At 63.9% G+C, this 10,828-nt stretch overlaps 1 non-coding gene across 1 annotated transcript; it reads right to left on the bottom strand.

Moving 5' to 3' along the window:
• Nucleotides 1-10,352: 10,352 nt before the first annotated feature.
• TRNAT-CGU (transfer RNA threonine (anticodon CGU)) lies at nucleotides 10,353-10,424 on the bottom strand. Its single transcript has one exon. It is a non-coding gene; the product is annotated as a tRNA-Thr (tRNA).
• Nucleotides 10,425-10,828: the final 404 nt, after the last annotated feature.

The following is a 10,828-nucleotide window of genomic DNA, read 5'->3' as shown; positions in this document are numbered from 1 at the left end:
CACGCTCCTCCACCCGCGCATCCGGGCGTCAGCGGACCCGGGTCCGAGGGGGTCTGCGCCGGCCCCGGGGGAACGCGGCAGCGCTCAACCCCACGACCAGCTTTTTTTGCACAATACGCAATAAAATCTTCCCTAGAAAAATAAAACGAAGTCTATTATTAGGGGCCCTCCTTGCTTGGCCGCCGTGCTCGCTGCGCGGGCTTGTGCCGCTCCCAGGTCTGGGGGGCTTCACGTGACTTTTTTCCCCCCCATTTCAGTCCTCCTGCACGACGGTCGCTCCGGAGCGTCCTTCCGCGGGGACGGGGCTGCTGAACACGGCCGCAGCCCCCAGGCAAGGCCCGCTGCTCCTCGGAGCGACGCTGCACGGCGGCGGCTCCGCCGGGACAACTCCCACGCGGCCGACAAAGATGGGCACCGGCACGTCCAGGAGCACGGCGCGAGGTGGCGAAACCCCCGTCCCGAGCGCCCGCGAGCAGACCCGCTCTTCAGCTGAATAAGGGTCATTTAACTCCATTTCACGGGATTCAGGAGCCCCCGGGCTGTTCTGCAGCGATGAGGTGCTGTCGGTGCTGCCCCTCTCCCGGCGCCCCGGTCCGCAGCGACGGCTGTTCGACGCGCCGAGAAACACGTGCGCGTCCAGCTTCGGCTCGGCCGCCCTCACCCGCGCGCTCGGTTTCGCTTTTGTTTTCAGCGCTTCCCTTCCCGGCGGTCGGGCCAGCGCCGCCGCGATGCTGCCGATGCCGGGCAGCCCCGGGGGGACGGATCCCGCACGGGGGCCGCCCGCAGCCCCCCTGCCCGCGCGCACCGACCCGCAGCCGCTCTGCAGCGGCCTCGTCGCCTCTGTCCTTAAGTGCCTGACTCTGCGCTTGCTGCCTGCCATCAACTGACTGTAACTCAGCGCTAATGCAGCACCGGTAGGTATAAAGTATTTCCATTATCTGGAAAAAATTAGCGAAAGTCTGCGAGTTACAGAATTTACACTTTGTTTACAAACACGCAGCTCTGAAGAGCGATGTGCTCAAGGCTGCTCACCAAAGAACACTACCGGTCACCGGGACTTCAGAGCGTGGCACAGATCCCGGCTGGCGCGGGAGGGGAGCTGCGTGGGACGGGGGGGCAGGCACTGCGTCCCGCGACGGGCCCGGCTGCTACTGCTCTGCAGAGCTGAAAACTCATCCTGGGATGCGGACGACCTGCAACCCCAGTCCCTATTTCAAGATTAAACTCCTACCAGATGTTTCGCAATGAAACTACAGTGTATGTCCCCTTTTTTTTTTTTTTCTTTTTTTAAAGGCAATAATATCTTAAAAGCATAAAAGCATCCAACACTTTATGTAACTATTACATAACACCCTAGGCCGTCTCGCAAGCCTTTTCCTTGCTCTTTGGAGTTATTACAGCTTTATTTGGGGCACGTGAACCAGCAGCTACCGCCCGCAGTTACGCGCACGGGGAAGCCCGTGCCGCTGGGAACCCCAAGGGGAGAAGCTTCTTGCTGTGTTTGCAGAGACACCTGCGAACGCTGTCAGGAAAAAACGTCGTTTCATTGCTTCTCGCTGCCTTTAGTGGCCATCGATACAGAAATTAAAGTCCTGGAAGGAGGCAGCACTCGAGTCCAGAGCTAAATTTAGGCCGGGACTTGGCGTGACGTAAGCCCAAGCTTAGCACAGCGCTTGGCGTCACAGCCACAGCCCGTGCGAAACGGTTTGTGACCGTGTCTTTGGGACGAAGTTTTAGAAGCACTTTGCTAACGCAGATTTAAGCACTTCAGCTACTGTTGTGCAGCTGAATTTTGTTCCTCAGTGCAATTGCTTTAAAAATATTAATAGAAATTATTTTTAAAACTTAGATTCAGGCCGTCTTTCAGGCCCATAAGGTAAGTCAAACAAACACTCCCACTATGTTAAAAACGTAATACACAAAATACCATCAACTATTGCTAAATAATCCACAATGAGATTGAAAAAAAACTAGATACCATGAATATCTAGGTTTTTCACTAGTTAGGTTATTTGTTCAGTTTTGCGGTCCAAAGTAAATGCAAGCGAAACGGGCGAGCCGGCCCGCGACTGATCACCCCTCGGCCTCCCGCTCCGCACCGCCACACGCGCGTGACAGCGTCCCCCCCCCCCCCCCCCGAAATACCTCCCTCGGAATTAACAGGCGCGGTCGCGACCACACAAACCGCCCCTGTAGTGCGAGCGGGTTTTGTAATACAAAATACTTGAAATGCAACCGAGACGTGCAACCCGCTTTCGCAGCGTCCTTCGAGTGCAAACTGCGCCCGCGAAGGCAGAGCTGGGGCACTTGCCCCTTCGCAGCCTGTCCAAGTAGCAGCAAGAGTTTTAAACCCTGCAGATTTTAACCGAGCTGCATTCGAGGTCTCCTTTACGAGACGAGCTGGCTTCTCGCACAAGATTCTTCCAGCAGCTCCGTGGCCCCAACCGGCCCCGGCACGAGCCACCTGCCCACGGGGCCATCGCAGCTTCACCGGGGGTCCGAAGCAAAGAATAAAAAATCGTGTTTCCTCAAAGTCGCCTGATTTCACTCGCCAGATCCCGGTCGGGCATCAACACCAGCGAGGAAGGACAACGCCGGTGGCACCGCCAAGTCAAGACTCCCGGGACGAACCCTGCAGACGCAGCCCCCAACAAATCCGCGCGGGAAACACAGGGATCCTGCGGTTATCCCGCTTCTGCCCCGCTCGCCCACGCGGGGCTGGGAGGAGGACGCAGCCCCCGCCGCTGGCTCGCTTCCCGCCCGCCGCGGCCATGGGTATTTTCCCCGGCGCTGCCGGCCCGTGCCAACGTGCAGCCTGGCGACGGCACCGAGCCCTCTGCAAGGGCTCCCTGCCCCTCTCTGCGGTACGGAGCGGCAGCCCTCCCGCGAGCACCGCGCCGTGCACACGCATGCACACATGTGCATGCACACACATGCACACACATGCACAGCCACACATGCATGCACAGACAGGCACACACACGCACGTGCACAACCCCTCTCGCTCCCCCAAACCATCGGACGCGAGCCAAAGCCACAACCCCTCCGCCAAGCAGCGAAAACCCGCGGCGCGGGGCCGGAGCCGCGGCAGGGCACTGCCAGCTGGGCCCGGCCCTCGTTTATGAAGTTTCGGCATCGCTCGGGGTGCTTAAGGCAGTTTTCTTCCAGGCCTTATCGCAGATAAAATATGGCCCTTTTTTGTTGCAGCAGGAGAAGCTGCCAAACATTTACCCGCCCCGCGAGTGCCACCCCTGCAGCGCGCGACCTTCCCCGGAAGGCCCCGATAAGCGGCGCGGTGCCGCGCCGGCCGGGGGGACCCTCGCACGCGCGGGGAGACCGGCGAGGGGCAGCGAGTTTAGGGGTGAAAATAAACCAAAGCCCCATTATGGGGGGGGGACCTGCACCCCGGGAGCGAAGCATGTTAAAGAAAGTCGCAGAGCTCAAGCAGCAGCGTAGGAGCTGGTCCACAGCTTGCAGCAGCTCGAACCATCCTCTCCAGCGTCTGGAGGCTGCTCAGCCGCGGCCCCCCCCAGCCCGGCCTTCGGAGCAGTATTAATAAATCCTCGGGGCACCCTGAACGCTGCCCGGGAGCCGTCGGCGCCGCACGGACAGCTGCACCCGAAACAGCCACCCATAACGGGGAGGAAGGGAGAAAAGATACATGCCTATATCAGCGAGCCCTAGCAGCTACGAACAACCACATCCACGCGAGTTCAAACAGATGAATGTTGCTTGGAAAAAAAAATACATGTCCTTTCACCTTGGCAAATGACACTGAGAAAGGAAAAACCAAATTAAAGTGACTGGGGGGCTGGGAGCTCGGATGAACATATTTAATGAGTCCTGATGACTGCAAAGTGCTGAGCGCTCGCTCCCGAAAGGAACCAGGCTTTTACTGGATCCTGAACGAAGCACCTAAAGCAGAAAAATAGTTCGCCCGAACTGTGCTGTATAGCTTTGCAGACTGGGGGGAGGAGGGGAGGCAAAACTTGCCAAAGTTTCCTAAAGGCAAGAAGAAAACAATTACTGCAGGAAGAAAGTTTCCCAGATCGTGAGGAGTCTGGCAGAAGCCGAGCCCAGCAGCCTGCCCGGCCCACGAAGCAACCCGCGACCGAGAAAGTCTCCGGCGAAAGGGAAACCCCGCTCCCACCCGGCACCGCGTCCAGGCGCCCGGGCCGGCGGCAGCAGTGCCAGCCGCCCCCCGAACGCGCCGCCGGGCCAGACGCGATGCGTGGGGCCGGGGGGGCCGGGGGGCTGCCGAGCGCTGGGACACGGCCCCCGGCCCCCCCGGCCCCGGTGCTGACGCCGCGGCTCTGCGCGCGGAGCCCTTCTGCGCTGCGCCCGGCCTCTTCCAGGGCGGATGGCGAGAATCGGGTTTCTGTGATTTCACTGCAGATTACGTTCGCTAAAAGCGGAAGATCTGCGGGGAGCAGAGGGCTGCGAGCGGGCCAGCAGCACTTTCCCCCACTGCAGCCTCTCCAAAGCAGTGACGGGCGGTGTTTCTGCCTTTTCTCCTCGCTTTCACACGCTTTTCCTTTCCGTGGCCGCTAGACAGACCTCTCCGGAAAAAATCGGGTGGTGGGGAGAAGAAACCCGCAAAACACCCTCCCTTTTAAATTCGCTTTCAAAGAAAGCTCCCAACCAGCACTTAGGCCAGGTTTATGGAGCAAATGGACACGAGCCAGAGTCAGCGCCCCGGAACCCCAACGGGCGACCGCAACAGAGGCGGGCGGGAGTCGTTCGGGTGCGGCGAGGGCCGCACACCCCAGCACCGGTCGCAGCAGCGACCACTCGCACTCGCACACGCCTGGTAAGCGGTGCACGACTGCTGGGCTACACAGGGCTGAAGGAGGAAAACCAGTATGCGGAGCCCTGTAACACTGCTTGCAAGTCTTTGCAAACAGCAGAACACTACGTAAATATTAATCATCGTTTTAACGGGCAAATTGTGCAGAAGGCAGATCAGAAATCAGGGCTTCAAAACGCTCACGGGACGGGAGCTCGGAGGCTGTGTGCGTGCGCGGTGTGTGCACCCGTGTACCCCCACACACGGTGCAGAGCCCTGCTCGACCCTACGGCAGAGACAAAATTCAACACTAAGTGGCTCAAAAACACATAGGAAGAGTAGAATTTTCCCTTTTATACAACTTTTCCATGAGAACGCCGTTGCCACTCGTCCTCCTCCCTTACGCTAGATCAATACCCTCAACTGCACAAAACACCTACACGCGAAAAAATTGCGAGGAGCCTCCAAATAACTCTCAGGTAGGACCTCAACAAGCAACGTAGCACAGAAGGGCGCAGTTGTAAGGACGGTGTTATATAAGCAAGAACCGATATATATATATATATATATACACACACACACACATATATACATACACACACATGCACAGGGCTGTATGTACGTGCCGAACACCGTGCCCGAGAAAAGCAGCGCGGAGCAACGCCCTGCGCTCGCCGGAGTGAAATCAAAGCCGGTAAGAGGGCGCGGGGGGAGGACGAGGGGAAAAGCACTGAAGGAGCGAGGAGGGAGCCAGGCCGCGCCGGGGGCGAGGGAGCGGGTTTCTATTGAAAAAATAAATAAATAAAAAGAAGCGGGTGCGTTTCCCGAAAGTGAAAGCCGGGAGGAAGGATGCGCCGGGCCCCGCGGGAGCGAAGCGCACTTACGGCTCGGAGAACCGGCTCCGTCCTCGCAGGCACCGGGACCCCCGCCGCCGCCGCGCCCGAGCAGCCGGGCCGGGCTGGGCCGGGTCGGGTCGGGCCGGGCTGGGTCGGGCCGGGCCCCGCGGCGCGGCCCCGTCGTCGCCCGCGGCAGGTCCTGGGCGCCGAGGACTGGGACTTTGTAGGCCAGTTGAAGACACGAACCTCTCATCTCGCCCGCAAAGACCCAGCCCTCAACGCGCCCCGTCGGTCGCCGCCTGCGATACTGCTTTTTTGTTTTTTTTTGTTTTTTTTAATATCTGTAATTTCCCTCCTTTCGCCGCCCGGTGCCTCCCCGAGGCGCAGAGCCGCGCCCGCCGCTCCGCAGCAGCGCCCCGGCCGCGGGGGGGGGGGGGGAAGAGGCACCGCTCCGCACCGCCCCCTCCCCAAACTTGCGAGCTGGCCCGGCCCGCGGCGGGGTGGAGGGGGGAGGCCCGGCCCGGCCCCGCAGCCGCCCGGCCCGGCCCAGCCCGGCCCCGCAGCCCGGCCCGGCCCCGCGGCGCACCGTGACTCGGCACCGCCGGGCCCGGCCCGCTCCTGCGGGAGCTCCGCGGAGGGAAAGCAGCCCCGCGCGGCTCCGACAGCCCGGATTAACAAAAATAATAATAACGACACTAACCCCGAGCCCCTCCGTTACCTGATCGGAACGAGGAGGGGACCCCGCGGCCCCCCCGTGCGCCGGGGGCTCGGACGGGAGCCGCAACTAAGTGCGGAGCAGCGCCGGGGGAGGGGGGGGGGCTCCCGGTGCCCCTTTCCTCCCCGCCAGCCGAGTCGGCAGCAGACGGATATTCAAGCCGGTATTGATCACGCCGAGGGATTTTTTTCCACCCTTCCTCTTTGCCCTTGCAAAAGGGAAAGGAAAAAAAAAAAACAGAAATCCGTGCCACAGGGGACGTTGCAACATTTCTCTCGGTTTTCCAAACGCCGCGCTCGCCCCGGCGTGCTTGAAAAGTCCCAGCGCGGTGAGCAGCGGAGGAGAAGCGGGCGAGAGAAGGAAAAAAAAAGGGGGGGGGGGAAATACCCCAAAGCAGCGATTAAAAAAAAAACAAAACCACCCAAAAAAGCACCAAAGCGGCTCGCGGCGAGCAGAGCGGCGCAGCGCCCGCGCATCCCTCGAAAGTTGGCTCCACGTGTTGCGCCGCTCCCGCGCCGTTTAAGGCCGCGGCCGGTCCCACCCCCGCGGCGCGCAGCGGCCGCGCACCCGGCGCCCTGCCCACCGCTGCCCTCCGCGGGCGGCCGCGGCCCATCCGGCCCCGCGCAGGAAGCGCCGCCGCCGCCCGCGCCGCGGCCAGTCGCCTTCCCCCCCCACCCCTTTTTCTTTTCTTTTTCTTTTTCTTTCCCTCCCTTTTCCCTTTCTCCGCGCTCCGCCCGGCGGCGGCTCCGCCGGGGCAGCCGCGCAGCGCCGCGCACCGCCCCGCGGCCGCGGGTGTAGGGCGCCCCCTGGCGGCCGCGCCGCGCTCCTCCGCGCCGCTCCGCGCCGCTCCGCCGGGCCGACCGCTGCCGCCGGCCGCAGCGCAGCTGGGTGCCCCGCGCAGCCCCGCCACAGGCTCTGCGTCCCCGCGGGCCCCAGCGCAGCGCCGCGTTGGCCCGTCGCGAAGACGGCAGCGGCCTTTGCTGGCGCCCCGGCAAGGCGGCGTGACCGTGACCGTGACCGTGACCGTGACCGTGACCGTGAGCGTGTTCCCGGGAAAGCCGCGCACCGTCCCTGCGCGCACGGCCCCGGCGCTCATCCCCGCACTCGGCGCAGAAAGGGTGTCACGAAGCCGTCCCCAGGCCCTCAGCGGTGCGAGGTGATGTCGGGAGGGACGGCCGGCACACCGCGAGCAGCAGAGTTCGCTCCATTCCTGCTCCCTGGCCTTGCGTTACTCCTCCGACACGGCGGGCTCCAGCCCCGCTGCACGACCGTCCCGGGCGCAGCCTGCTCGGCAGCGGCAGCGGCAGCGCGGCGTTGAGCAGCCCTCCGGGGCGGCTCGAAAGGTTCCGGCCTGCAAAAGCCCTTCCACGTCCGGGTGCCCACCCCGGTGTCTGCACCGGGGTTTTCTCCCGTATCCCTACGGAGGCCGCGTGCACCAGCCGCGTGCGCAGCGATCCCGCTGGAGCCTGGGCGCACTCGGCGCTTCGCGGCACCAGCACCGCCACGGAGGTGGCCGGTGGCTCCTGGCGGCTCGCGCGGCCGGAGCGGCACCGAGGGGACACCGCCGAATCTGTCGCCTGGCTGCTCCCTTGGATGAGCGCTGCGGAGCAGTCCCCCCCGCAGAAGACAGTGTTCCCTGGCCGGCAGCCCGAGGAGCGCTCGGAGCCAGGGAACACGCTGTTTGAAGCAGAGCAAACGCAAAGTGAATCACCGACCACGGGCAGAAAGGTCTGGCGGAGGGAACGGGGCGTACGAGCACTCTGGAAACGAGATGCACCGAAATGAAGCATTTCTTGAGCACCCGGGATGGCAGCACCCAGTAACTTGTGCTACGGTGGCGGTGCCCGGTGAGGACCAGCAGGTCTTAAGGACGGTGCAAAAGCCAGGAGCCGTTTCTCAGATAATTGGCGGGGGGGCTGCAGAAATCGCTTGGGTTGAACGAGAAAAGTCTTCAACGGCTTTCAGAAAACGACGCGGCTGCTGCCTGCAGAGACGGCAGGTGACACCCGCCAGCCACGCGCCCTCGTATCAGCACGCGCTGGCCTTCGCTCTTAGTAACATTCTTGCTCCGTAGCTGTACCAAAAGCTGCTCATAACAACCAGACCGATGCGTAGCACAAGGAATCACAGGAGATAACGTACCTTGACGCACGGAGGGAGGAGCGCGAGCCAGGAATGAAGTTCCTCCCTGGTTGAGCTGGCGGCATGCTGCTTCGCTCACGGGCTGACCAACGGCTGAATTCGCTGTTTTCAGCAGCCTCGCGCATGTCGCCTTGTCTTCGTCTTGCCCCCACCGGTCCTTCTTTACAGGAGCCATGAGCCAGTGTAGGAGCTTCTTTCCAGGTCCTCCCAAAGGCTCCACGAAGCGGGAGCCCGGCGCGGCACCTCCGCAGCCCGGGGGGTTCCTGCGCGGCGGGGGAGCGGGGCAGCGGGCGCCCGGCCCCGGTGGCCCCGTGTCTGTCCTTCCGCCGCCGCCGCCGGAGCGCGAGACGGGGCTGCCGTCGCCTCCCTAAAGCGAAACACATGCTCCCCGAGCTCGCGGGCGCCGCGGTGCCCAGCGCGGGGGAAATGACCCCCGCTCGGGGACGGCGACTCGTGGGCCGGGAGCTGCAGCCATCCACGGCCGACTCGGCGTGACGGCCACGGACGCAGCTTTCCGGGGAGGGGAAAAAAAACCCTTTCTGCAAATTCTCATTTCCTATCTCTATCATTTTCTTAATGCGATTTTAGAAACACCGCGGCATTCAATGGGGTATTAGCTGCAAACACGAAGCCGCTCCGCCGGCAGGACAAATGTAGTCGTTAACCTCGGCGCGCGACGGGAAGGGGCTCCCGGTGCCGGGGCCGCGGGACGATTCCCGCAGCGGGGTTATCTGCTCGCGGTTGGGTTACGTGGCCGCGTAGCGGGGCCTCGGCGGCCGCTGTTCTCCGGGCTGTGCGGGACGGCAGCGCGGCTCGGCTCGGTGCGCCCCACATCTCCTCCGCAGCCCCACCACGGTCGGGTCCTCTCTGCACTGACTCCGAGCGACGTTTTAGGGGGGTCCCAGAGACGTCCGGACGCTGAACGATCGGCTCACCAACGCGGGGAGCTCGGGACGCTCTGCTTCTAAACACGGCCAAGATATTCAGCAGAAACGATCATTTAGTCCGTATTAATTGCAACGTGTTTTTATTAGGCAACTAAAGGGACCTCTCTTTACTCCTCATTCACTAACTCCGCACTGGAGAGAGGAGCTGCATGCAGAGGGCGGGCGCTCACTGTCTTCCCGGGGGGGGGGAAAGAAAATCAAAGTGTCTCAAAGCACCTCCGGGGGGGCCACCCGTGAGGCTGCACGTGTTTCGGGCAGGACTTGGGTCCAAGGCAAGCAGAACCAGGCGCCCGGCCGTGCCCGTGCCGCTGCCCCGGTTAAAGTTCACAGACGCTCCAGAGCCGCAGTTGTTTTTTTAAAAGAGGCCGAACGAGATGTGTTTCTTGACCGAGCGCAATGCAGTGGCTGGGAGCGGGGCGGGAGGGCGAGCAGACGCGACCCCTCCACGGCCAGCGAGGGGGGAGCTGCCGAGACCCCCGGCCCCAGCCAGGGAGGGCGAGTGGGGAGCAGCCCGACGCGCCCCTGCTCCATCTCCAGCACCTTTTCTCTTTGCTTTTTTGGTGGTTTTTTTGCTTTACCTGTGGAAACGCGCCGCTCCCAGCGGTGCATCCAGCGAGGGGACCCACGCAGAGCAGGGGCAGGTCTCGCTCGGGGCGGGGGGGCGGCGCAGGCAGCGGCCTGGCAGCTCCACGCTGGGGACCTGCAGCGTCCGTGGCCACCGGGCCGGCTCCGCGGGGGGGGTGCGCGGCCCCCCCGGCCCCTGGGGGCTCCCTGGGAGCAGGGCGAGGACGCTCCGCGCCCCGACCCGGGGCAGCGGCCCCCGCCCCCCCCGCAGCGCGGCCCCCGGGCACAAAAAGCGGCAGCAAAGAAGGCGCCGTCCGCGGCCCCCCCGCCGCAGAGCGGCCAGCGCGCCGCGCTCCCTCGGCAGGCACGGACGGGGTTCGAACCCGCGATCTTCGGTTTACGAGACCGACGCCTTACCACTTGGCCACCGCGCCTGACGGGCTAGCAGCAGCCGCGCGCAGCCAGTGGAAGGCGGCGTCCCGCCCGCGCGCCGCCAACGCCCGCCGGCGTCGGGCAGCGTTGGGCAGCGTCCGCCGGCGTCGCGCGGCGTCGGGCAGCGTTGGGCGGCGTCCGCCGGCGTCGGGCGTCGTCGGCGCAGCGTCCCGCCCGCGCCGCCGCCCCCCCGCGCCGCCGCCGGCTCCCCCCCCGTGTCGCTCCCCCCGCGGCAGCGGAGCGGCTGCGCGGCGCCCGGCAGCGTGGCGTTCGCTTGTCCCCGTGCTGCCGGCTGGGACGTTTCTCCGGGCAAACGCGCAGGGAAGCAGAGGGCTGCGCCGCCCGCTCCCGCCGCGCTCCGGCCCGGCCCGTGGCCCGCGTCCGGCCGCCTGACGCGCGGTTGTGC

This window comes from Dromaius novaehollandiae, chromosome 18 (assembly GCF_036370855.1).
Source record: "Dromaius novaehollandiae isolate bDroNov1 chromosome 18, bDroNov1.hap1, whole genome shotgun sequence".
NCBI lineage: Eukaryota > Metazoa > Chordata > Aves > Casuariiformes > Dromaiidae > Dromaius > Dromaius novaehollandiae.
The sequence above is the reverse complement of the archived record's forward strand: the minus strand, read 5'-3'. Positions and strand labels throughout refer to the sequence as shown.